Source organism: Anolis sagrei, chromosome 2, assembly GCF_037176765.1.
Source record: "Anolis sagrei isolate rAnoSag1 chromosome 2, rAnoSag1.mat, whole genome shotgun sequence".
NCBI classification, from domain to species: Eukaryota; Metazoa; Chordata; class Lepidosauria; order Squamata; family Dactyloidae; genus Anolis; species Anolis sagrei.
Window position 1 is genome coordinate 213178593 of NC_090022.1, and position 26955 is coordinate 213205547.

General features: G+C 37.7%; 1 protein-coding gene across 8 annotated transcripts in view; it reads left to right on the forward strand.

Annotated features, from left to right (window-relative positions):
• The window catches only part of BNC2 (basonuclin zinc finger protein 2), a 459184-nt gene that overhangs the window by 340257 nt on the left and 91972 nt on the right, over positions 1-26955 (forward strand). The window lies entirely within an intron of this gene.

Sequence of the window (26955 nt, forward strand, 5' to 3'; positions counted from 1 at the left end):
AGGAACCAGACTAGTGCATGAATTAACTAATGGACAGTCCCTGATTCTGGGTTGTGAAAAGTATTATGTCTTCACATTTTCTCTCTCTACTAGGATGGATTCAGTGTCTGTAACTGGGAGTAGAAAGGAAGGGAAAATGATGCTACCAAAATTGGACCTATCTTCAATGCTATGGAAAACAGCACCAGAAAATTCCTCAACACATTATAGCCTATAGCAATGCAGAAATATGATGTGGCTGGTAAACCCTAAGATAGACTTTGAAGAGTTTCAGGGCTCATATATTAAACAATTATAGTTTCAAAACAATGGAAAGCCCTAGTGGTCCTGGGTTTGAAATAAAGATTAATAAAGAATCAGAATTATGGAGGAGCACAAATTAAATTTCACAAGATATATACCTATATCTAAGAATAGTGGATATCTTGAAAAATGTAAGCATACACACACACAGAGAGAGACACACACACACATACATACACGCACACATACCATGCTCATCTGTTATAATTCAGTATCTGCTGCCTTAATGCAAATAATATCTGGATTTTATTAATTGCTTCGCATTAAGCTGTGTAGGTTGCTTGCACCCATCTGGCTCATGATGTAATTTTAGTGCGACCATTGATATCGAAGACATGGAAATGCTACTCAAAAAAGATTGTACAAGTAATGAATAATATTACATTTTGTTAGCACTTTACTGAAGATATTTTTTAAATATCCAAAATACATAACTAAACTTTTAACCCTGTCCTCTCTCAAGATGTTTGGAATGATGAGGAAGTGTTATTGGAATGTTGGCATCTTTCTTAGAAAATTAAGAATCTCCTTTTTTTCTGCTGACATTAAATTACTGACTTCCCAAATCTCCTTTCACTCTCAAAAATGTGGAATGATTAATTTCACCTCTCCTCAGACTTCAGAAACCTATAGTGATTTCTGGTCAATTCCAGATGAGGAAATTGACTGATTTGCAGCTGACTTCAACACTGTAAGAGTGACATAGGGTGAAATTTGTTCCCAGCCACAGCCATAGCCTTGAGAACATATTGCATTATAATCTAACAATTGTATAAAATTATAAGGAAGTGAAATTGCAGACATTCTTACATTGGTGTGTCAAAAGGTTTATGTTTTAATCCTATATACACCTACCTGAAAGTGAGGGCCCTTCTATAGAGCCCTATAAACCAAAAATATCAAGACAGATAATCCACAATATCAGCTTCCAACCGGGTTATCTGAGTCCACACTGTCATATAATCCAGTTCAATGTGAATTTCATACAGTCTACGGTCCCTTCCACATACTATATAAAATCCTACATTATCTGCTTTGAACTGGGTTAAATGGCAGTGTAGACTCAAATAACCCAGTTCAAAGCAGATATTGTGGATTTTCTACCTTGATTTTCTGGGTTATATGGTTGTATGGAAGGGCCCTAAGTCTCTTTGAACATCCAAGACTGCCTCAGAACTGAATCCCTAAGAGCGCTTCCACACAGCCCTATATCCCAGAATATCTAGGTAGAAAATCCCACACCATCTGCTTTGAACTGGGTTATCTGAGTCCACACTCAGATAATGTAGGATTTTCTGCCTTGATATTCTGGGATATAGGGCTGTGTGGAAGGGCCTTAACAGTGAGATGTGTGCCTTAGACTGTAGGTTTCAGGTTTAATGAAATGGCAAAAAACCATTTATTTTTCAATGCCAGGGTGAGGAAGATATTTGTCAGACCTTCTGCCTTGCATATGAAAATAATGTGGCATGATTTAGTTGATAAATGCCTTGATGCAGTAGATGGATGAATATGCCATTCTGCCTCAGGCAGGAGAGGACAACTTTAGTTCAGACCTTAATTGCATTGTTCTGAATTGTAAGCCTTATCTAGCAATGCTATCTAGCAATGCTTTGCTTGTTTTCTTCTCACAGGAAACAACAATATTTTTTAGTAATTTTCTTCCTGCCCCAAGAAAGTGTTTTTGAAAACTGTGGAAAAATATTTGTATAGGAAGTGCTCCAACTAGAGACTTTTGCACAAAAATTATACATTTATATTTTCTTTGCACAGAACACATAATTTTCTCCACTAAAAATCTACACCAAAATAATATCCTTTGCACAGATAATGCTGTTTTTCTGTGCAAGAGACTATGTACAAACTTTTGTGCATAATATATTTTGAATTGTGAAAGCTACCATCAGTCCAGACTTCTCCCCAGAGTTTCTCAACACTTGGGAAACACTTTTTAAAAACATTCTTTTTCAAATGTTTGCAAAGATTCTTTCCAGCCCCACTCCTCCCTAACTAAACCCAAATTTCATGGAAACCAACCTCCTTTATAAGCAGTCCAAGCAGTCAGAAGCAAGGTTTTCTGATACAGATCTAGTAATCTCAACTCTGTGGATTAGTTGAATCAATGGGATTTATATAAGTGCTAATTTGTCATTCGCAGTGAATTTTCTGTAGCTGAGACAGTGTCCAGTGGATTTGACTCACTGCTATTCAGAAACATAATCTTAGAAACCTCAATAACAACTATGTAATGACTAAGTTGTAGAAGCTTTGTTCACTGATGGATCTATGGATCGTAATAAATATTGTTCTTGTAGTAGAAGTTTTTGAAATGAATGAATACTGTATATGTTTCATAGTTGAAAAGTGAGATGCTTCTCCACAATGAAAGATCACTACTCAATCCATTCCTGCCTCTACATTATATGGAGGGACTCTTCTCTTTGCAGTTCACTGACTCCTATTCCACAACTTGTTACTAAATTTCCTAGATGCCTTTGAACTGTAGTTGTGTTACGATATGAAAATGCTGCAAAATCTATTGTCAGTTTAAATATGTTACTAAACAACTTTCCTCCTCCTTCTCCAGTAAATGAAGTTTTTTATGGTCAGTTTTTATTCAGATATGCAATTTGATGTGAGATGGCAAAGCAGTGCATTTTGTGTTTGCAGGTATGCTTGTGCATTACCATCAATATCCCTTGACCCCCTGGACACATATGAGAGGGAGCATAAATGTCATGCATGTTTATATGCCCAGGAAGAATACTTTAAAAACATGGGTTTTTCCAAAAAGAAAGAGAGAGAGAGAACAGGTTTGATAAGATAAATATAATATATAATTTTTCCATAATATATCTTTTTTTTTACTCTGTGAGAGAAGCACAAAACCTTCAGCCTTTTCATTTCCGATTTATGCCATGGCTGTTGTGACTCATAAGAGCTTTGGAACTCCATGGCTGCAATCTTAAATAAACATTCCACTAAGGGCCCTTCCACACAGCCCTATATCCCAGAATATCAAGGCAGAAAATCCCACAATATCTACTTTGAACTGAGTTATTTGTGTCCACATTCAGATATTGTGGGATTTTCTGCCTCCATATTCTGGGATATAGGACTGTGTGGGAGAGCCCTAAGAGGAGTGAAATGTAAGCCTAAGGCCCCTTCCACACCGCTGTATAAAATCCACATTGAACTGGATTAGATAGCAGTGTGGACCCAGATAATCCAGTTCAAAGCAGATATTGTGGATTATCTGCCTTGATATTCTGGGTTATATGGCTGTGTGGACTGGCCCTAAGTCTCAAGGCTAGGTTTACATTGAAGGCCAAATGTTAGATTTGTTCTAATAACAATTTTTTCAAACCCTATCTCTTGACTTGGGACAATTTGTGAGTTTTACATAAACCCTTATAAGCATATTTTGGTGATGGCGGAGGGAGAAGGTTGCTAGAACTTTATTAATTTACTTTTAGAAAGTTAAAGGCTTACAGGTGCCTAACTGTTAAATTTTAATCCAGTGTAAAGACTGTCACTGATTTTCCCTCCTCTCTCAAAACATGGATATGTGCCTTCACATATGCTTTAGATTCAGACATATGCCTTGTGCTCACAGATGTGCATTTCTCTGTTAAACAATGCCATGTGTGCATATGCATTAAAGTGTAAATTCCTAGAGCCTGAATAATGTTGTTTAAAAGGTGAGTAAAAAGTAGACAGGGTTTCTACACAGAGCTTAAAAATGCATTTGTTTTGAAGTGTACGGTGAAAATGAGGAGGAAAGCGGAATTCACAGTCTAAGACTAGATTCTGCAACACGTTTTAGGTACAGGAAGCTTATTGTAGTGAGTAAGTGTCAAAGAAATAGGCCAGTGTCTGTTTTCTAAATTGTCTGTTGGGGTGATTGTGTACTAGCAGAAATAATTTCCAACAGAACCTGCTCCAGATGGGTCAGTCTCTTGCATCAAAACATCTGAGATCCTTGTAGCACCTTAAGAACTAGCAAAGGTGTTGTGGCATAAGCTTTTGTGGGCAACAGATCACTGTGAGCTTAAAGAAAGATTATGATCTATGGCTGGGAGTACATAGATTTCCAAGACTTTTTAGATTTTGTTGTTTTCCACAGAACTTAAAGCCATGGATAGTCATTTCTTCATTGACCAAAAACAGTACCACTTTTACCTCCTCTACACATACACATGTATCATGTGTCCCATGAGACTTGAATATGTAGGCTCTTTACCATTTGCCAGCATCAGGACTGACAGTCAAATAGGAGATGGTAAGGACCCAAGCAATTTGCCTTGCAAATGTATTGGCAGGCCTTTAAATGTTAACAGCTATGCCATGGGATGAATGCAAAGCTAAGCAGTTCCGTCAACACCGCTGCAAGGCCCAAACACATCTTATATAAACAGGGTTGTAAGCAATTACACCACGAGAGCTACATAGTTGAATGGTGTAAAGCCCATAATACACCACTAGGTTGGAGGTCAGTTTATCTGGCTAAATTCAGTAATACTCCAACCTTCAAGGCTTCAATATGATTATTAAGCTTAAAAAAAACCCCACCATCTACAGACTATTTGCTCACTCAAAGAAGAACAATTATGAAGGAGAGCTAGAACAGCTGTTGGAAGTCCTTTCCACATATTGACCTGATTAGCCGTTGACTGTAAATTGCACTGCTGAGCAAATGAGGGAATATGGTAAGTGACCTAGGCAAGTATGCCTCTAACTTGAGTTCCCTAATTCTGTGCATATATAATTTGAGAAGCTGGCTATTACTGGACAAGGTGTGTGGGAATATAAACAGTAAAAAATAAATAAAGCAAATAATTTACGAGCTACATTTTAAGTTTGTGCTCTTAATAAATACAGTGTGTGTTGCAAAGAAAAGGGGTGCTAATGAACACACTACATCCTCACTCAATATTTATATCAATCAAAATATGTACTCATAATGATAACTAGTTACTATTTTTCATTTTACAGTTAATTTGAACCACCTCCCATTATTTCAAAAAGAGAAGTACACTGAAACAATGGAATCAACTATTCGTAGGAATATGGATCAGTAGACTTCATCTAAACCAGTATTGTTTTTAAAATAGATCCTAGTCAGATTCTTCCTATGGCCCCACATACAAGCCCTATATATTTTTTTCCTTTGTAGCTTTGTATCTGTTGTTATGAATATAGAGATTTGCAGAGTTTGGAAGCATTGTTTTGTTGACCCACGTCTTCTAGATTATCCCAGTCATCATAATCACTGATAATGCTGGCCAGCACAAGCCATATTATCTGAGGGATTTTAGAAAGTATAGTCCAAAATAGTCATGTTTGCTATCATGGCTCATAGATTTAGATGTGCCCTGGTGATTTTATTTGGTTTAGATAGACAATGAAGACAACTTTTGGTCCTGAATTTATTTATTTTTATTTACTTTCTTCTGATATGGGGACTTCAAATAGCTAACAATTAATATAACACAATGCATGGGTAAACGTCAGCCCTCCAGGTGTTTTGGACTTCAAGTCTCACAATTCCTAAGAGCCAGTAATGCATGGGAGTTGTGGGAGTTGAAGTTCAGAACACCTGGTGGGCCAAAGTATTTCCATGCCTGATATACATCCATTAAAATATGAATATAAAAATAAAAAACAATTAAACCCTTTGTGTTATTAAACAATCAGAAATAAAAATATGTAAATATATGAAAAATGACACAGCCATCCCAAAATTGCAACCTCATTATCCCCAGAATTTTATTACCATCAATCATTTTTGTTCCACACACCCACTCACCCCCCACTATGCATTTCAAATTTCTTTTCTTACATTGTACACAAAATAAAAAACCAGCGCTCCCTTAACGCAACGGGAACCTGGACAACAGGACAAACTGGATACTTTCTATGATATCTATACTTTCACCCCCTCTCTTCCCCCTCTTTTCCCACCTTCTTCTCCCCCCCCCCCCCAGTATAGTGTGAAACTTTTACAAGTTTTAAAAGTTTCTAACACTATTTCTATCAAGCTCTGTCTTTGTTTTTAAGAAAATAAATAAAGATTATTTTAAAAAATCATTTTTGTTAAATGTTCTAATATTTTGAAAGTGAGCATTTATTGCAATGCAAGCAATTTTTCCCTATTCAGTTTTGTGAAACTGGTGGGGCTGAAGCTTGGGACAGAATGGACCCTGCTAGGCAATGTCAGACTCTAGATCAGGCCTCCACAACCTGTGGTCCTCCAGGTGTTTGGAACTCCAACTCCCAGAAGCCCTAGCCAGCTTGTTGAATGGTCAGGGATTCTGGGAGCTGAAGTCCAGAATACCTGGAGGGCCACTGGTTGTGCAGGCCTGATCTAGATTATATTGAAAAATGAAGGTAATTTGGACCTTTGGTAGCCTAGTAGCTTAAACAGAAGATAAAAAGAACCACCAAAGTAGAACTGAATTATAATGACAGAAGAAAAATAATAATTATGAAATGGTTTAGGAGTGCTGAAAAAGTTATATGTTTCAAACAGCTGATGGGTTTCACAGCAGCCTCACTGGTTTGGGAAAGTTAAACAGATTGAAGCTCTTTTCATGCCAAGATTTGTGTTCATGTATTTGTGCTTGTTTTCCAGTCTTTGGTGAAAAATCACAGATCCACATAATAAAACAAAGGCATGTTTTACTTTCCTCCCTTTTACTACTTAAGGTCTGATTGAGATCATAGGTTTGACTGAACCATAAAGAGCTCCAAGAGAACTAGAACCATAAAACCTGTGTAAGCAAGGATAGAGTTGAGTTCAGACTTTTTAATATATCTAACATTAACAATTTTAAGCTTAAAACTTTGGCTTAAAGATCCATGTCTGCATGAAGGATTTACCACTGGACTTCTGCTGATAGAGCAGTACAGTCCAATGTAAGTACCAGGGTGGAAAATCCTCTGAAGCTGATTTTTGGGCACTTTCAAAAGCTGCAGGGCAGAGGAGATGTATGGTGTTCCGTCACAATAGGGTTAATAAAAAATGATTTGTCATTTTATCAAAATTAGTATTCCATTGGAAGAAAATCCACTTCTGTCCTTGCTTATTACATACTTTAGCCGCTCTGAGTCCCCTTCAGGGTGAGAAGGGCGGCATATAAATGTCGTAAATAAATAAAAATAAATAAATATTAGGCACAAGAGACTCAACAGTCTTTCTGGGCATATGAAAAAACACAAGTGGAACATTTGAAATTTCATATTCTTTCAAAACAAATATTATTTGTTCATTTGAATATCACCTACTATCTGATGTTGGAAGCTAAGCAGGGTCAGTTCTGGTAAATACTTGGGTGGGGGCAGCCAATGAATACCAAGCACTGTAGCCTATATTTCAGATGAAGAAATTGACAAAAACCACCCCTGAGTATTCCTAGTCTAAGAAAACCCTATGAAATTCATGGGGTCACCCTAAGTCAACAGTCAACTAGAAGGCACGTATACATACCCAGCAGAAATGTTAGGCAAAATTCTTCATTTTGTTCAGATGTGTACATTGGAAAGGGCTTAGTAGTCTACAAAATGAAGATGAGTCAGAAATGTACAGATTTTTCCACCGCAGTTAAAACTACGCGTCATTTTGTTCCTGAATGTTTGAACTTATGTGATATGGCTCTATTATTTTCTCAGGCAACTTGAATGAACTTCAGCTATGTACCAACTTGGAAAAATAGGAACTAGTTTTTATGTTTATTTTGTTTCCACATCTCAGTGAAACTGGCTTTCAGTGGTCTAGAAACCAGGACCACAACCATTTGGAGGGGGAGGAGGGCAGTTTGAAGGCCCTAGAAAATCGCAATTTTCACTTGTCAAATACGCATTGATCAGTGCTTTAAAAAAATTAACAGATAGGAAGGGGTCTTTGCAGCACTGAGATTCTAGTACCTGTCGTATGCTATAAAAAGGAATAACAGTGAAGCATGAATGACTCTTATTAGAAAGGGTAAATGCCATTAACACTTATCGTTGCCTTGAAGGCAGCCAGAAGTACAGTGCTGAGAATAGCAAGAAATGGAAAGCTGACTTTGAATACATTTAAAACCTCTAAGGTTATATTTTAAAAATATTAAAATGCATAGCTATAGAAAGATAACAGTCCCAACAGCTATATAATTATTTCAGGTAATTAATAATGTGATATTATGAGGCTCCAATCACCCAACATTTGTAGTGTAGTAGGGTTTTTTTTTAATGTGTGTATTTTAATTGAAAAAAATTTGGATGATCGTTGCAGTGTAGGATAATATTTTAAAGTGTAAAGTAATTACACTATTCCAAAATCATTATGAGATGGATTGCCCCCAATTATATGAGAAATGCTGTTTTTGCAGTAACTTTGTGTGTGAGTCTGTGTTCATGCATGTACACACTACTGACAGCTGTGATTATAAGAGTTTTTAATGGTGTGGTGTTTTGTTAATTTGTATATTCTTTGTTTTAACTATATTTGAATGTTTTTAATTCTACTGATTGTTTACTTGCATTTTAAGATAACCTTTATATAGTTTACCGATGTTTCTGCATCTTGTTACTCTGTATAGGTTTAAATATTTTGAAAGTGCCTTGATTATAAATAATAAACTAATAAATAATAATAAACTTTTTAATACCCTGCCCCATCTTCCTGGAGGGACTCAGGGCAGCTTACAACTAAATTAAAGATATTATTATTATTATTATTATTATTATTATTATTATTATTACAAATATATAAATAAAACTTTTCATTTGGAATATCCCTGCTGCTATAGTAGACATTCCTTGGCTCTTTAATGAGAAAACCATAAAAGAGCAGGGCTATCAGTCAGAAGAAGAAAAAGAAATTTGTCTAGAAGTACATGCTGAAGACCTGCATTGAAGAGAGAGTTGTAGTTAGTTAGCAAGGTGAAAATTTGAATTTTCATATCTGTCTTTGAAAAATTGATGTTATCTATTCATTTGAATCTCACTTACATATCCTGTCTGATTTTGAAAGCTAAGCAGGGCCAGTACTTGGATGGAAGACCACCAATGAATAATAATAATATTATAAATCTTTCTTTATATCCCGCTTTTCTTCCACAAAGGGATCCAACGTGGCTTACTGAATACCAGATGCTTTAGCTTACATTTCAAATGAAGGAACTTGCAAAACCACCTCTAAGTATTTCTTGCTTCGGAAAAACCTTGTGCAGTAGTGGGGTTGCCATAAATAGACAGACGACTTGAAGGCATATAGCACACATGTTCCACTTTGATCCTAACAAGAAATCTGGCCACTCACTGTGTTTTGACCAAGCTGAAATTTGTGGGCTAAATATTACAGTTACCTAGATCAAGTTATTGCCAAATTATAAATAACTGCTCATGCTCCTTCTCCTAAAAGGTCTGCTATTTATTTATCGTGTCATCAGCAACCATACCAAAAGGTCTGCTGTCTGTGCATTATCTTCACTGGCTGAAGGTGTTCCCACAACCATGTGGGTGCCCAAAGATTATTTATTATTATTTATTTATTTATTACTTGCATTTATTGACCGCCCCTCTCAGCCCGGGGGCGACTCTGATCTCACTGAGCCCTACCAGCCAGGTCAGGTGAAACCTCTACAAGCGACACCTAGACCTTGTCTGGAGGCAGCATTATGTTGAATATATCCAATAGTTAGCATTACATTTTTGTTGCAAATCAGGAATCAAGAGCTTTCAAATGAAGTGGAACAACAAGGGTAATTGAGGATCAAACTGAATTTGTTTATATTGACATGCCATATATCCCTGCAGACCCTGATATACCCTGCTGACACTGAAGCAAGGGAAGCTAATTTTAAAAGTGGGAACTATGTGTTGAACACTTAATGTAAGGTGTTGAATTGGTACTTGTGAATTTGCTTATGTTTTCATCTCACAGCATCTTCTGAAGAGCCACGATAACAGCAGAGATGTTCTGCCCAATTGTTCTGTAGCACTAAATCAGACTAGCAAGGCTTCCAACATTGAAACCCTACCGAGTTTCCTCAAACATATCAAGGGACAAAGGGAGACATCACGTATTCTTGTGAAGGTGACTTGGAGTTTAGAATGGCATCAAAAGCAAGAAAATCCCTATTAAAAACCTCAGTTTAAATCTCACCCAAGTTCATCTGTAGACTTGCATTTGTATTTTCCTAATAGAGTGGAGCAAGGGAAAGGGGCATGCTTGTCCCCATTTCCCTAACTTCCGGGGGGTTCAAACTTGTAACTTAAGCACTACCCTTCCTAATACCTCTGCCTGGTCTCCTAAAATGTGTTTCTACCCCTTTCAAAGGTCTCTGAAAATATGTGACTATAATAGTAACTATAGCATTGAAAGGACAGGAGATTTGCACAAATCTTTTCTCAGACTGTAGAGAGACATGAATAACAAGGTTAATGTGAACAGCACAAAGCAGTTTTAAGAATTAGATATGAACCAATGAAGTCCTTTAAATGTTATTTTTCCTTCCTAGTAACATGGCTTTTATTGCTCATGAATGTATAGGGTTTGTCACTCAATAATTCATTATGAATGCATGTATTCCCCCCCCCCCCCCCCCAGCAAAAAAAAAATGCATTTTGTTTGCAAAAAAGAAGAGATTTCCAATTAGGGTAATTTATTTACACAAGTCGGCAACATAAGCCTGGTGTGTATAGTTAAGAGAGTTGTGGGGAAACTGACCATATTTTCTGTATACTCCTTTGAAAATTAATTCTTACCAGATTACACTGTAAATAAAGTTAACTGTCATAAAATAAACACAGACGCAGTGCACACCATATGTTATATAATAATTTTGTGGCTTCTTGTTTGTTTGTTTGTTTGTTTGTTTGTTTCTGCTAAGTGCAAACATTGTGATAGTTCTGTGATGAAGTTTACATGTTAAAGAAGTAAATTAAACCAAAACAATCAGTTGGCTAGACATGAGAATGGAGTTGTGTATTTCTCTTTCTTTCTTTTTTTTTAAAATCCTTCTAAACACATAAAATTGCCTACAACTTTTTCAGAAGGTTTTTTTCCCCTTGAGATTTCTAGTCACTACTCTCAAATCTCCTGTCCTTTTGATAAAGTAACATTCCTAGGCTTTGTGGGCTAGCTCATTCATACACATACTATGGTGTTTTTAAAATGTCTTCAAGATCACTATTGATATGTTTGAGGCAGCAGCAAATAAAGCTTGCTTCTAACATGAAAGAATGCTTTTATTAGCAGAACTGTCATTTCCCCCTACACAATAGCCTCCAGCACTATGTGTAGGGAAACCTAGTTTTAAAACAGAGAGTGCATGTTTAAATAAATTCAGCTGATCTGGAGGGGATTGCTATAAGAGAATAGTGACAGAATAAATTTGGGGCATTTTTAAAGTTTAAAGGTAATTGGGTTTGGGCATTGCCGGAGTGTAACAGATACTGTGACTAATTTCAGGATCATATCACATGAGACAAAATCCAGGGACACAGGTGTGAATGGTATGTTATGATCTCCATTCTTCCCAACAAAGTAGATGAAGGCAGAGCTGGGTTAGAAATGGGCTCCTGCTTATTGTACATTTCATTTTCCTTTAACAATGCAACAGTGTGCCACACTGTCATAACAGGCATTTGGCACATGTATTAAAGTTTTGTAAGAAGTGGCCTGGGGAAAGGGACCCGTAATGTTCACTGGGCAAGGCACAGCATGTATGTGCGGAGGTGTGTTGCTGCTGGTGGGTGTTCTTCCCCAAGGCATTGGGAATGAGTGTTCTTCATCACTCCCTATGCTTTAATTATTGCACTGGCTGCAACAACAATTTCTGATCATTCAAGCACCATTTTGTTACTCTCCCTAACCCAGTCACCTTCTGGTAAACTTTTTTTTAAATCTTTCTTCATTTCAGTTTAACTCTGCTGTTCATCTCCATTTGGGGCTTTTTGTGTTCCTTTCGCAGCAAAATACAAACAAATCACATGTCTATGTGAATATGGTTAGGGAAAGTACAGTACCCTTCGCTGGTCCACAACTGTCTTGTGGAAGATCATAAAATGTTGAAATTACTAAGGACTCATCATATGTAAACCCCCCTCCCCCACTTTCCACACGTTTCTAAAACAGTTCCCTGATGAAGCATAATGGAGCCCAAGAAATGACGCAGACAGACTTTTGCCTATCATCTGTGATGCTTTGTAAGGGAATGGGGCAGGAAATGAGGAGACGTTGTGGAAATGGGAGAAGGGGGGGGGGGCATGTGGGGTGGGATCTGTCAACTTTACTCATGTTGAATTGTTTCAGTTACAAGTAATGGGCAGTCTCCTACTAAGCATTGATATTTCTCTCCCAAAATCCTGCTTCATGAGCCTGGCATGGAAATTTAAAAAAACAAACAATTTAATCATTAGGGATACCATAATTTCAAGGTATAATTTCACCTTCATAATAATCTTGACTTTTGAAATTGCTTTTTAACTTTTCCTCTTTTTTTCACCAACTACAGTACATTCTAGTGCCTAGTAGGTTTCATACTTCTATGACTGAGAGTAAGAAGACTGGGAAGGAAGATGCAAGAATTTCCCCCACTTTGCCCCACTTTTCCCATCTCCATCTGATGAAGTCCCAAATCAGCAATATGTAGGGTGTCAATGAATGAAATGGTCAGAGAGAACAGCATGTCTGTGATGGCCACCTGGATTTTGTAGGGTTTCCTTGGGAGATAATACTCACAAGTCATTTTGCCAGTTCCTCCCTCTAAAATGTAGCCTACAGCACCTGGACATCAAAATGGACAGCATATTTTGGAGACTGTGTTCAAAGTTTCTGGTCCATTGATAGGAATCAGAAGTTCAGACCTAGAAGTTGAATGCAACAGAACACAATATATATATATATATATATATATATATATATATATATATATATCTCAACTACTGACGTGTAGGATTGTCAGTCTAAAGGAGAAAAGCAAAATTTGACAACTCATGTTTAAAAGAACATTCACAAGGTATTTTCATATAAATGCTTTAGGTGACTATTTTTATAAATCACTTTAAGCTGCCTTCTGTTTCTATTGAACTCTTGTTTAGGTTTTCAAACTTGTAAAAAAAATAACTTGCTGGTTCACATCAAAAGTTAAGCACTATTCCCAACAAACAGTTGATATTTTGCTAATAATCTAGCATAGTACTTCATATCCTACTGGGAAAACATGCCAGTGGGAAAATAAAAAATAAAAAGCAAAGATGGGGCAGGTGTAAAATATCCTGAAGGAGGCAGAGAACTGTGGTGATAGCCTGGAAATCAGAACAGAAACCTTCATGTTAAATGGTGTGGAATTCAAAGCTTGGAAACCTTATCTTTTGGGTTACAGTGGCTATAGCCCAAAAAGTTACAGAACAAGGCTCCATACTGTGGAAAGAAAGACAGCGGAGAAAAGGAAAAAATCTCCTGTTATTTATACATAGTCTTTTTAGTTCTGTCTCTATGGGAAGGACAGTCTAGCATTATTTTAAAATGGTGAGATACGGTATGAAATTGCAAGTAGGTACAATGTGTTCCTTTACTGGGACAGAATCATTATTATATACTTCCAGTTTATCACAGCAAATTCACTCAATGTGACCATATTCAGACTGTTAAGACAGATCCAGAATAAGATTTTGGCAAACTCCTTTACATGAGCAGCAATGACTGCAATTGTTAACTGTTTATCAATCCTTTCCCAATTGAGGTTGTTTCTCAAAGATTTCACAAATCAGAAATTGCACCTGTAGTGAAATATGTTAGATATTATTTTCACAGATCTTCATTTGTTCCTTACAGTAAAAGAAAACATCTATGAAAACATTTCTCTTTTTTCTTTCCCTTTTCCTTTGGCTTTTTTGTGATTTTCTCCTCATTTATTTTTGTCAGCACTGGATCCATTCAGCATCTGTTCTTCTATAAGAAGCCCTCAGGAAAAATTAAAAATCTGTTCTTGCCAATTTATCGTTATTATTAAGAATCATAATTCACCTTGTAGTTATCTTGCCCCTTTCTCAGCTCTTATCTCTGCCTTCATGATGACATTGCCTTCTTGATCGAGGCGTTGCTCCAACCTCGTCTCATCTCTCCCACCTTAATTTGTTGCGATGCACTGCAAGTTTGGTGACAGGCAGTTGTTCGTGCTTGAATAACCCGCGATTTGAATTCTACAGTTTGTGGCATCCATGTAATGCTTAGCAGTAGGTACAGCTGTTAACTATTCGCTTATAAATAATCTTCTTCCCCTCTCAACCTGTCTCCCAGGTAGTGTACCTGTCACCATTAATAACTCTTCGGTAGCTCCCCTGCGATTTGACCCATCACTTGTCATTCACACTAGAGCAATGCTCTGGCCTGCTTCTGAAGCTCACACCAACTCCATCAGCTAGTCACTCCTTGCGGCAGCTGGATTGTTTCAAATTTCTGACTTCCGGGAAATTACATTGATGCATTTCACAGCAAGGTACTAAACAAAACCGAGCCTTCAAAGTTCTGCCTTGCTTTTTCAGAAATGCCATATCCACCACCAGTATAAACAATAAGCTACATAGATATCTTTCTGAGATGTTTTACCAGTTAAACCACTGAGCTGCTGAACTTGTTGACCGAAAGGTCACAGGTTTGAATACGGGGAGCAACGTGAGCTTCCATTATTAGCCCCAGCTTCTACCAACCTAGCAGTTCAAAAACATGCAAATGTGAGTAGATCAATAGGTACCACTCCAGTGGGAGGTAATGGCACTCCATGCAGTCATGCTGGCTAAGGACAACACTAGCTCTTTGGCTTAGAAATGGAGATGAGCACCAACCCCCAGAGTCGGACACGACTGGACATAATGTTAGGGGAAAACCTTTACCTTTTTACCTCCTCTGAAATATAGCTTATAGCACCTCATATTCTTTGGTCTCCCATACAAGTACTAACTAGAGTTCACTCTGTTTGGCTTCCAGGATCTGATTGGATGTGGTACGTTTAGGGTATAAAGACTGTTTAAATTGTGTTCAGAATGACCTAATAACATTTTAAAATATCACAGTACAAGCATGAAATCTATTTCACCTAAGCAGAAAACACTTTCTCTTTTGAACTAGGATGCTGAATACATTTGGTGGATGGCAATAAGGAAATGTGTCAGGGGTGCTTTGAATACAATATTCCTGCTTCTTGGCAGAGGGTTGGACTGGATGGTTCATGAGGTCTCTTCCAACTTCTATGATTCTATGATTCTAATTTATATGCTACTGTGCCTCATGGTATGTGTTTGCTAAATAATGCAATCATATTCACATGGCAAAAATTAAAATGATAAGGGCAAGTTGGGAATGTATTGCTTGGTTGGGGAGAACTATCCATTTAGAGGATATATGTTCTGTTCAACTAGGGTTAGTTATGTTGCAGTTTCCTCCATTCACCTGAAATAAAGATTTGATCCAAGCCCCAAGAATAAAATCCACAGATAAGAAATGTATTTTCATAAAAATATTCAGAATGATAAAAATGAATATATCATAGCAAGCCCACATAAGGCTAGATTTTTTTTCCAGTGCCAAGGGGTTTCAACCTCCTCCAATTTGTTATACATTCTTATTATCCCATCTCATCATCATCACCATCTTTTTAATAACCACACATTTTGCCTTGGCTTTCATGTTTTTAACCAAATACCTAAAAGAGTATAGACTCAAACTGGAAACATCTCATCTGGAAAAAACATTCCACACAGGAAAAAATGGTGTCCCTGGTTGTATTTCATATATCCTACAACCCTGGAACAAGGTCTTAGATGGAGTATGTAGGATGCAGGAAAGAGCATGACTGAAAATTGCCAGTCATTATTTTACCCAAGTTTCAAACTGTGACAGTATTTAAAGGTTTGAATTGAATGAAGATCACATCTTAGGGACAATTTCAGAAGAAAAATTATAGCATTACATTTAACTTCTACTTCATACAGTTCGGTAAGTTGGCCTGTTTACTTATCAGCTATGCTCTACTAAGTCTGTCACAACTTCAAAAATCTCAGTGTTAAAATCACAAATAATCTATACTGGACCAACAGATGGTATTTATTGTATGAAGATGCTTTACTTCATTAGGGGTAGGAGTCCAAGTTTATTGAGTTACAACAAGAGCAACATTTTTCATCAACACAAGATTACTGTAGACATATATACCTAAATCAAAAGTGTGTTAGCCCATAAGAGCCACATAACTTTTGAATAAAGAATTCCATACGCAGAAAAGGAAGCAATTATCTCTGGTGAAATATATGTGGAAATTTTAGCATGTTGTATCCTTCAAAGGCCTTTCATTTGAGGAAGGAAAACAATAGTTGGGTTTGTACAATTCAAGCTTTCCCATTTTCAATGGCACATAGGTTTTATGGTGTCCTTCCTGCATAGGAGAGCCTATATGGTTATAAAAACACAGAGAGGTATTTCTGGAAATCATTAAGTTAGACCACATGCCATTATCTCTGTGACTGAACATAGATGATGGGAAGCTCATGGTGGCATTTTCTTGTTTGTTAAATAAAAGCTTCTTTTATTCTAATTAATAATTAAACATTTTAAGGCTCTATTATAAATTTATGCATTCCTTGGAGCAGCTCTCACTAGCTGTCTTTTCCACTAGTTCTGCTTGTGTGTATATATATGTATTATAATGTCATTTTGATTGCTGTTCACTCGCTTCGCTTCGCCTTGTCAGGTTTGTGGCCCTTTCTCCCAAATGAAATGACATTCTGATGTGAAAGGAATCCCACTGACCCAGAAGCAGGGAGTGAGATGGCGCATATAAATAAACAGAAGTTACATTTCTGTATGAAATATGGACTTGATTGTATCTATAATACTTCAACATTTGTGGAACTGTGTCGGAAGGAGAGGAAACATTGGATTGTTATGCGTTTTGCTACCTGTCATTGTCTTCCTTCCATGCCTTAGAGCAGGGCTCCTCAAACTTTTTAAACAGAGGGCCAGATCATAGTCCCACAAACTGTTGGGAGGGCTGGATTACAATTTGAAAAAAACACACGAATGAATTCCTATGCACACTGCACATATCTTATTTGTAGTGCAAAAAACACTTAAAAACAATACAATAATTAAAATAAAGAACAATTTTGACAAATATAATCTCATTAGTATTTCAATGGGAAGCGTGGGCCTGCTTTTGGCTGTTGAGATAGGATTGTTGTTGTTGTTGTTGTTGTTGTTGTTGTTGTGTTCTTTCAAGTCATTTCAGACTTAAGCTGACCCTGAGCGAGGGGTGAGTAAATAATCTTGGAGGGCCGTGGTCCCCAGGCCTTAATTTGAGGACCCCTGCCTTGGAGTATTAAACTAAGAAATGGTCCAGTCTTATGCAAAACTAGAGCTTGAAGATTTTCTTTAAAGGACAGCAACTTCTAGAATCCTCCATCAAGCATTTTAGCTGTTGAGGGTCTGGGAGTTGTGTTAAAAAAGAACTGTTCCAAGCTATTATTCTAATTTTAGCAATACTAAAGAGTTCCCCCATGCACACACCCTTTCATGTATTTTTGGAAGCCATAGTTGAAAACAATTAATTTTAAAAAAAAGTTAGATCTTCTCTCAATCTCCTTGGTGTAATTCAGCAATCTTGCAGACATAGTGGGGTTAATACAAAGCTAGTCTGGTCTTTTGGCATTTCCCAGCTGCTCCTCCAGAGAATCTAAAGTACTTTGGGAGCAGATCCAAAAATTTTGGGGGGAGGGGGAGAATGGAGGGTTAACTGAAGGGTCACATTCTTGTGTGATTTACGATGCAAAACTTATATGTATCTACTTAGATTTAAATCCCATTGAGTGAATAGGCTGCACTAGGTAAGTGAGTTTATAATTTTAGTTACCTTTTGTTCCACTAACAAAAATTGTGGTGCTGTTCAGTTTGAAACTCACATCGTCACATACATTCTCTCACACACAAACACACACAGACTTTGAAAGACCAAATGACCTCCAGGCCTCTTGGCTCCCCGAGAGCAGTTTATCAAGTCTCCTCCGCCTTTTCCCCTGTAAAAATCCAGAGTGAAGTGTGAAAAGCATCAGAAAGTCTCTCTTGTGCCAGTGCAGCCTTTTAGTCGCTTGCCAGCACCTTCATCTCTTCATATGTTTTCAGCTAAGGTCTAACATGGAACAAAAACCCGACAGCAATAGAGACCAGATGCTGGTATTTCTTCTCTGTCACTTGGCTGCTGAGCAGATGGAATTTATATCAGTCGGGCATGCTTGGAGGAAGAGGCCATGGCAGCCAACATGTGGAATTGGGGCTGAGTGACATTTTTGCTAATGTTTTGTCCTTGTAGAACATTATGCTTCCTCTTTGCTTATGAGCTGTGGTTTTCCTGACTTAAACAAGGATCCAAGCCCAGCTGGAATCGCTGTCCCCCTCCTTCCCCTCCCTCTTTTCCTAAAGGAGAGCTGGGAGCTATGGAGGAGTAAAAGGGGCCCTGAACAATGGAGCTCTTTATTAAAATACCTGACATCTGCATGCAATGCACCCAAATCATTTTAGCCAAGCATTAGGAATTCACTGGGCATTACCAGTCACTTTGTGTCCATTTCTGTGTGCTTCTCTGATTTATATAATGAACAAATGCCTCTGGCCAAAGACTATTTTTAGTTTCCTTATTTTATGTGGTCAGGAACTTTTTTTTCAAAGAGAAATTGTCATGGGAAGAGGTGGGTGAGAGGCAACATCTTTTTTACCATGGTTTTGCATTCCCTTTTAAAACATAATAAGTAGAAACAAAAATCTTGGAACCCTTAAAATTTTTAACATTGCCCTTCAACCACCTTACAAGGCCATTTTTTTTTAAAAAAAGAAGTGATTCAATAAGTAGGATTTATAGCTGGTGGACTTTTGAAAAGCCAATGCTAAAACTATCCATAGGGTAATTTAAAGGGCAAACTTCAGTGGACATGTTTTTTAAAATAATTCAAAGGGTTATAAGTAAGAGGGAAAATATTTTTTGAAAACCCTTTCCCCCCCTAAAATGTGTAGAGCAGCCAGTAGTAACGCAAGGAAGGAGAGGTCTTTTTCAGAGCCACAAATATGGCCCCCTCATGCCCATGTACTCCTGAATTTTTGGCAATCTTTGGTGTAATGAATTATATTAAATGAGTTATTGCATTCACATCCCGCCTTTCCGAGAGTTTCAAAGTGGAATACATGAATCTTAGAGCCATTTTATGTTCATGCCCCATGCAGGGACATGAGAGAAGCCTCTCACAGGGTGGTAATACATCCAGGTGTTCCCTGGACAATGTCTCTGCAGAAGGACAATTCTCTCATGCCAGAAGCAACTTGCAGTTTCTCAAGTCGCTTCTGCCATGATAAAAAAAAAATTCAGCGCAACGTTTTGAGGTAGTCAGGGTGAGTGGCTGGCTTAAGGACTCCCTATGAGTGTTTTGTCTGACTAGAAATTTGAACATGACTATTCTCAAACCAAGTCCAACACCAAACCATTACTGGCAGGTGACTGGGACATATCTTACATTATTCACCCTACACACTAGATGGTAAATATTCCTTTTGTGCTGCTGCCCTACTACTGACCTTATCTGATGCTTTTGCCTCAGTGTTGCTGGAGGCAGCAGCAATGAGGGGGCAATTGGAGGAAGAACCCCTGTGCGCTAGATACAATAGAAACCCACTGTCTCACATTCCTGGCACATAGTGATTTTTTCCTTTCATTTCCCACCCTCTTGTCACTCCGGGGGGGGGGGGGTACAGTTCTCCAGCAGCCACCCTCAAGCCCCTTCCTTCAAGACAAACCTAGAAACACCGAGGTGGTAAGCAATCAACAGCAGCAATCAATGACAGCAGCCCAGAGCACAGAAGCCACATGTGCACCAGCCATGGCAACCAGCAGCCAAAAGGTGTGGGGTTAAGAAGGCAGTGGCAACACCAGGCATGGGGATGTGGAGGCTTTCTGGGAGCTGGCCAGGACAGCTGGTTTCCCTCTTGCTCTTTCAATCATTGCTCCTCATTCTTTTATTTTACTTTTAAAACCCCATGTTTCTAGGACCCCTTTTTGAAGGGTTTTTTTTTTTTTTTTTTTTTTGCAGAAAAGTGTGTCTTGAATTGATGGAATATGGTACTTCTCAAAAGGTGTTTCCAAGTCAGGACTTATTCTGTCCAAAATTTGCATGGTTCTATTTTGCAATTCCCGTGAGGATCATGAAATTTGCTGTTCAGGAAATCCTGTTTCTTACGGAAATTAATAATGTTTACATTTTACATACAATAAATCCCCAAATACAGCATTTTCTGCATGGAAAATTGCATCTTCTGTGCAGGAATTGATATTTCTTTGCAAGCAATTGCATGTAAACATCTGGAGTTCTAAAGGTGGAGAACCTACTGAGTGAGAGCATTGTTTGTAATTTTCAGGGTGGAAGATCTAGGCTGACTTTGGGGATACCCAAAATTTGTTGAAAGCCTTTTGCCAGAGAATTATGTAATTACCCTACTAGTGACAAGGGATCACATGTAATCTAAATTGCAAAGTACCATCTATGTCCATACATTTTGGAACCTGCAAGTTCTTATAGGCATTACCATTTGCTATATGCCCTCAACTTCTGCTGATGATAGTTGAATCTGAAACTATTGAGGGAAGAACTAAATGTTATATGTAAATCCCCAGCCAGTTTTTTAAAACGAAAAGCAGCCTCGGGCAACTGCAATTTAGAGTGGTGAGTGGCAGCAGCAGGTGGGCATGATGTTTAATTTTTTTCCCTGCCAGCTGCCTTTCTGTTCATTACTGGCCCTCACCTCCATTTCTTTTCTCCATAGAGTTCCAAATGTGTGGTTTACAGGGGTAAAAACTCCTCTTGAACACCATGGAGGAAAAGTCACCAAAAAGGGTCAATTTTGAATCAGAAAGAGGCTAGCATGCAAAAGTTAGGTATTTCACCTCCTTAGGACATACTCTTTTGCTCAAATTTTGTTTTCCAAGGGTTGTTTTGCGCACCACTACGCACAAGAGTTTGGACATACATTTATGAGTAAATTCTATTTTGTCCCCTACCCTGTCATCCTTGCTTATTCATGACCAAATCAGAAGATCTACTTTTAAAATATTTTCAAAAACCTCTCTGTCCCTCCAATTTGGGTAGAAATTGATTGAAGGGATGTGGTCCCTAGCCTCTATGTCTTAACAGCATAGGTGTTCTTTTTTTCCTCATGCTATTTTGACTTATTTCATTGGGGAAATGGCCCAGGTAAAAAGGGTTATGGTTTGAAAAAGTAGACATTGGGAAAATGTGTTAATTTATAAAGGATCCTGCCTTTGTGTCAGTAAATTCAGGAAATAAGTTGGCAGTTTTTACTATGAATGTAATAAATTAGAGGCCAAATGAGTTAGATTAACTCAGCATATCCACAGAGTTTTCCCACTGGTTTCCTAGTTTGCTTTTCCATGAGTTTCAGTACTTGTTTTCTGGTTAGAAATATTTTCAGACAGCACATTCCCATTATTTTCATGAATAACTTTCATGAATGCAAATTTTACAACTTCAGAACTTTCTAAAGCTTTAATTTAAGCTCATTTGTGTAAAGTTGTCATATTTTTATAATTCCTCATTCTATAATTTGTTATTATAGGATTTAGTTTTTGAATGTAGGCCTGTAGAGATTTTAGTGGAAAATGTTAGAATCATTCACTTGGTTAATTTTATCTTGAATTACCAAGGTTCTACCTTTCAATAACCAGAATGTGCTCTGGATATAAGCCGTGTTTGCTTCATGGAAGCTTGCAAATTGAGCTCGTGGCTTTTTTTCTGGGAGAAGGGAGCATAGGTTTCTTGGGGCAGGGAAGGTAACAAGGGTGGTTTCTTGGTTTGCTCTTTCCCTGATGTTTCCTGCTGTCTTTTCTCTGAATAAACCACACTCTTAATTGCTTCCTTAAACTACACATCTCAGGCAAGTGTTTCAGGGAGCATGCTTTTCACAGAAAGCATAATTTGAGTTAATAGCTCTGGGTCTACCTTTCCTGCAATTAAGAGCAGGGGAATTAATACTTCCTTTAGGGAAAATGCTTATCATTTGGTATCATTTGGTGTGAATTAGAATTGAGTGTGTGGCATGGTCAACAACAATTGGTATTCTATCTCCCTAGCAATATTGGGTTAATTTTAAATCTTCCTCTGTTGATATCAGCAAATGTAAGTAGCTGTCTATGTGATTTTTCCTATTGACCATGTATCTCTAACAAGAGCTGAAAAAAATCTGATGAATGAATACAACTGATGCCTGTCAAGAATTGTGATCTTGGAATGGTGATACAGAGTTTGTTCCTTCAAAGTCTAATACTTCTTTTTTTAAAAAAAAATATCCCAATTTGTGTGTGTGTGTGTGAATATATCCTGTTGTGGAGGAGGAAGATGGAGCCTTTGTAAAAAGAATAGAAATCATTTTAAATGATCATAAAAGTAATGCTTTAAAACAATTAGCAATGCCTTTTAGGAAACAGAAAGTATGCCATTTCTATTTAAAATTCATTAATGCAACTTCTTTAAGAAGATGTAAATTAAAGAGTCAATAAATACGTATAACAAAACTTACAAATTAGACCAGAATACATTTGCTTGATTTACCATACAGCAATGGTTTTGGCCAGGACCAGCAATTGGATTTAGACTTCTTTTCTTTTTAATTTTTAACTGCTGACCTACAAAATATCTCTCTTTTAAAAAATGTTTGAAAAATATTTTGCCACATTCTAGATAAACATTGCCTGAAGAATAGCAAACGTTTATATTCATTTCCTATGCTTCAGTTCAGTCATTTTGGAAGAATACAGATGGTTCTATAAGAAAAACAATGTTTAAAACATTATTTTAATATGTTGTTAAACTTCACTTTCATGGCCAGAATCACTGGGTTGCTGTGAGTTTTTCGGGCTGTATGGACATGTTCCAGAAGCATTCTCTCCTGACATTTCACCCACATCTATGGTAGGCATCTTCAGAGGTTGTGAGGTCTGTCAGAAAAGAGAATGCTTCTAGAACATTGCCATATAGCCCAGAAAACTCACAGCAACCCATTATTTTAATAGTTAATCAAATTTATCAAACCCTATCAATTTTTTAATATTTTTGTTGGCCATGTCAATATTAGTAAAACATATGGGCTGTTTGCTGGCTAGATGCACAACTGAGCTTCACAATCTACTCCACAATGTATTTGGTTATGAAACTAATACACAGTGATTCCCTATCAAGCAAACGTGACCAAAAGGCCTTCATGACTTTTGTATCCGTTTCAGTTCTTGGGTGCCCCACCCAATGTTGATCTTCATTTCTGTGCCTAGAAAGCACTGTCACACCAACCTAGTCATTGTTGTCTCCACATCTGAAAAATTCTAACCATAAGAATAATATAAGATATTTTGCTGTCTTTAAGGTGTTGATTTCTGCTGTGAACTGTAATTGAATGTTTGTAGGATATTGTCCTGTTCTTTTGGTGGGGAAGGGGGATATGTTGGGTGGAACATAAGCACTAAAAAGATTTGTGTGTCTGTTTACCTAGCTTCCATATCATATGCAGAAAAGATGAATGACTTAACAAGGTAGATACTGTAACATTCTGGGTCTGTTATTCAATTATATTTCGAAACTCAGTCAGAGAGAAATTTCCATATAGGGGTATGTAAACCTCTATTTTACAACTCTGCCGAGTTCACCTCCCCCAGCAGCAGCGACATATTTGCACTGTCTCATGGTACAAGTGTGCACAAACTTAATAAATCTGAATCTTATCTGAATCTGCAGCCTTCAGTGGGATCTCAGGGAACGCTTGTCAGTCCAAATAGCCTGCAAAATCTCAGATAGGTTTGGAACGGCAGCTCCCAAATTTTCCAGCCGTGACATGGGAGGGTGATTTACTCTCCCTTGTGCTCTTCACTGCATTTCATTTACAGTGTGTCACTTCTCCTTTGCTTCAGTTGTGTCAAGATGACACTGACCAATTTGAAGCAACGTAACTTGATCTCCTGCACATTAATACTAAGTCTAATCAAAACACACACAGCACTGTGTCTCTCTTTTTGGAACTGCTGACTTCCAGCTGCTTACATCCTTTCTGAGGCTGTGTTAAACTAAAATCTAGTTTTTTAAAAAAACTAGACCTAGAGATTTAGCAAATTATATATAATGCCATATACAGTATATATAATAATAATAATAATAATAATAATAATAATAACTACTACTACTACTACTACTACTACTACTACTTAGGTCTTAATGAAATGGTACTGTGTTAGGAGAAGGAATTTCAGAGAGAAAAAGTAATACTTGCAAGAGCAAATTTTGTAGTATTTGCATGCATTCCTGTTAAGTTCTTAAATTCATTCTAACTGTACTCATATTAAATATGATTACATTGCCAGCCTATAAGCCTTGTAAACATCACATACTGTGATGCCAGAAGGAAACTCTTGAATGAAAACATGTATTATTTGTACGGTAGTGTCTTTGGGCAGTAGTGTCTTTCAAAGTAATTAATTACTTGCTCTGTCTTTTTTTTTTTTTTTGCCAAAATGTGTAAATGTGTCTTGCCAATCTCCTTTCATCTGGTAATATTTGCTGCCTCTACTAGGATTCTAGCAGCTTGTGATGTTGCTCCCTGCATCTGACTGGTGTTTCCTCCAACCCTTTGGTAGCTATCACCCTGGATAGTGGGGCTCTTGGCCAGCCTTTCTCTTCTCTTCTCTTCTCTTCTCTTCTCTTCTCTTCTCTTCTCTTCTCTTCTCTTCTCTTCTCTTCTCTTCTCTTCTCTTCTTGCCCTCTCACATTTCCATCCCCCTTATCTCCTCCAGTCTCTTCCTCCTCCTTCCCTTTGCTTCCCTTCACTCCCTCTTTAAATTCACCAGCCTCCGTATCTTTAAAAAAAATAACAACTGGTTTGAGTGAACCAGAATGAATGGCATTACTAGCTGCTGACATGAGAGAGATGGATTTTGAAGGAATATGTTTAGTTTACAGGTCTAGAAAGAAGAAAAACTGACTCTGGAACGTCTTCCATATTTCTAACAAAAATATTAAAGAAAAATGGCAGAAGCAGGCAAACACAAAATGCTTTTTGGCCATGAATAGCCACTTTCCCCTCCTTCTACCCTGGAAAAAGTGAGAAGAAGTCACAGATTACAGAATTCTTTCACTTTCATCTTTTTTTTCTTGCACACCATTCCTAATAGTTAAGTGAAGAACTATAGGAGGAGAGGGTACTGTTCTTCCCAGGCAGCCACTGAACCTTGAGTGTAAACATCTCAATCCTTTACCTTTTCAGTCTGCTGAGCCTGTTAGTTACATACGACATGTTACTGCCTAGTCTGAAGAAGGAAGCTTCCTGTGGGCTAAATGACAAGCAGCAGTTCAAATGGTTGTAGAAGCTGTGGTCTATCTCAGCTGTGCTTTATGTAGCACTGTGGAACCACAAATGGACTGAGGAGAAGCTGCTACAACATGTGAGGAATCTTGACATTTCACCTACATCTATGGCAGGCATCCTCAGAGGTTGTGGGTTCTGTTGGAAACAAGGAAAAATGGGTTTATATATCTGGGAGAATTGTCTGTTGAAGGCAGACGTGAATGTTTTAATTGACCACCATATAATTAGTATTGGCTCAAATGAACTAGACCCTTTAGCTTTTTCATACCCCCAGCTGCCCTGATTTGACAAGGAGAACACAATTTTTAATAATATAGTGATCTTGTTTGCTGTGTACTAATCTTGTTGTGTTTGAAATAACAACAACAACAACAATTTTATTTTTGTATCCCGCCACCATCTCCCTGAAGGGACTTGGGGCGACTTACATGGGGACAAGCCTGGTCAGACATAGATTAAAATAAATGCAGTACAAGTAATAAAAGTGACATCATAAAGCAACACAAAACAACCATCAACAAACAATAGCCTGACATAGTAGTCAAATTACTAAACTCGGGGAGGGGGGCAGGCGCTTGTACAATACACTTGCAAGGCAAGTGCCGGAGCCAGATGATAAGTTAGGGCTAGAAGAGCCATGTTAATTAGTTTGGTTTAATCCGTCTACTATTATACCATTGAATTTAGAAAGATGGTGCAACTGGGGAAATGGAGTGACACATTTCAGTGTGGCTCCTTCACTTTCTCTCTTGTGTATGTACTTTTCTGCTACCAATGCTGAATTAAAGGTAATGACAGAGAGAAGGGTGGAATCTTAACAGAAGTATACACTGTGAATACTTAAGCAAATGACAAAGTGCTGAGCAAAAAAGTTTGTTTTTTAAAAAAATAGATTTTCTTGAAAACCAGGAGCATAAAAAGTTTATAAAAACATTGGTTGAGTAAAAACTATGCTACATAGGGGTTGGACTCCACTAGCAGCCCTCTGTGGAATCGGTTCCAGTCTCTTGCTTAAGGCCACCACAGTTAGTGATCTTTGGCGTGAGAGTTCTTCCATTTTTGGAAGTGGCAGCCCAATTCTTTTTTAGACATATTTTCTCCTCGATCTGCCATTATCTCTCAAACCTGTTTCATGTTATCATTGTCAGATTCTTCTTCTCTCAGTTTCTCAGAACAAAATACTTAAACGGAGGAGGAGGAGAAGCCAG